Raw genomic sequence first — 2,220 nt, 5'->3', positions numbered from 1 at the left:
GACTTAAATAATTCTTTTGATTGTGTAAAGCTGCTTTTCGACAATGACAATTGTTAAAAGCGCTATACAAATAAAATAAAATTGAAAATGAATCGAGTCTAACGGTGGGGGCCCACCACCACCTCCCCTCACCCCATCTAAGTAGCTGGCTCTCTCCCTTAATAAAGAACAAATTGGATTTTGTTTTTTAATGAAAATTGGTTAGATGATAGCTGCAGTGCAAAAGTCCTAAATGAAACAGCCCCTCTGTCTGAGTGTCTGCAGAACTGTTAGGAGAGGTGGAGGTGTAGCTGATCTATTAAAAGATGTCTGTCAATCCAAGCAAGTGTCATTTGGTCAGTACTTGTCTTTTGAATATCTAGGTATTTTGCTGCAAGGTGCCCCACCCATTCTGTTTATCATTATTTACAGACCTCCAAAATATTCTCCAGAGTTTATTAAAGAGTACAGAACTGTTATCAATGATTTCCTGTTTGTCTGTTTTGCCATAGCAGGGGACTTCAATATTTACATTGATAATGCAGGAATCAATATTACAAAAGAAATGATAACTGCTTTAAACACCTTTGACACACTCTAGATTTATTAATCAGTATAGGGTCTCAACATCTCATCCATTATTATAAAGGATGTAGCACTATCTGATCACTTCTGTATTTTCTTTGATATATTGATCTCTGTTACCACTGAATCTAGATCTGTGTCTGTCAGATTTTTGTGTGTGTGTGTGTTTTTTTTTTTTTTATGTTAGAACTACATGTCCCAGGATGAATAATCATTAGTTGAACTATTATAAATAGCCTGGTTATGTTGAGCTTTCTTGTCATGCATTGTCCATTTAAAGCTGGTTTGTTATATTTGTGAGTTGGGTCTGTTACAGTATGCTGTTTGGTTTCTTTTCACATTAGACATGGTTTTGTTTAAGTTTTGCTTTATTCTTTAACCTGTGTGTAGCCCCTTTAGCCTGTGCGTAGCTTTCTTCTATAAAAACAAATCATCCTTTTATAGACAAGATTATTAAAAAGGTTATTTTTTTTATCAGGTGAACAACCACTTAAACTCAAATGGACACCTAGACAGTTTTCATTCTGGTTTCCGAGCACATCACAGTACAAAGACAGCGCTCATAAAGATAATAAATGATATTCATTTAAATTCTGACTCTGGCAAAATATCAGTGTTGGTACTGCTAGATCTTACAGTAGCGCTGCATTTGACACTGTCGATCATAACATACCAATAGAAAGACTGGAAAACTGGATTGGGCTTTCTGGGATGGTACTTAAGTGGTTCAGGTCATACTTAGAAGGTAGAGGTTATTATGTAAGTAGAGGAGAGCACAAGTCTAAGTGAATGTCCATGACATGTAGAGTCCCACAAGGCTCAATTCTTGCACCACTCCTGTTTAGCATGTATATGCTTCCACTTAGTAAGATAATGAGAAAGAACCCAGCTGATGATACCCAGGCTTTACCTAGCCTTATCTCCAAATGACTACAGCCCCATTGACTCCCTCTGCCAATGCATTAATGAAATTAACAGTTGGATGTGCCAGAATTTTTTTCAATTAAACAAGGAGAAAACTGAAGTCATTGCATTTGGAAACAAAGATGAAGCTCTGAAGGTGAATGCATACCTTCACTGTAGTGGTCAGATAACTAATAATTAAGTCAAGAATCTTGGGGTGATTCTGGAGACAGACCTTAGTTTCAGTAGTCATGTCAAAGCAGTAACTAAATCAGCATACTATTATCTCTAAAACATTGCCAGAATTAGATGTTTTGTTTCCAATCAAGACTTGAAGAAACTTGTCCATGCCTTTTTTACCAGCAGGGTGGATTATTGTAATGGTCTCCTCACCGGCCTTCCCAAGAAGACAATTAGACAGTTGCAACTCATCCAGAACGCAGCAGCCAGGATTCTGACTAGAACCAGAAAATCTGAGCATATCACCAGTCCTCAGGTCCTTACACTGGCTTCCTGTAACATTAAGGATAGATTTTAAAGTACTTTTACTATAAATCACTTAATGGCCTAGGACCCAAATACATGACAGATATGCTCATTGAATATGAACCTAACAGACCACTCAGATCGTTAGGGTCAAGTCAGTTAGAAATACCAAGGGTTCACACAAAACAAGGGGAGTCATATTTTAGCTATCACGCTGCCCGCAGTTAGAACCAGCTTCCAGAAGAGATCAGATGTGCTAAAACATTA

Source organism: Clarias gariepinus, chromosome 25 (assembly GCF_024256425.1).
Source record: "Clarias gariepinus isolate MV-2021 ecotype Netherlands chromosome 25, CGAR_prim_01v2, whole genome shotgun sequence".
Taxonomy (NCBI): domain Eukaryota; kingdom Metazoa; phylum Chordata; class Actinopteri; order Siluriformes; family Clariidae; genus Clarias; species Clarias gariepinus.
The sequence above is the reverse complement of the archived record's forward strand: the minus strand, read 5'-3'. Positions refer to the sequence as shown.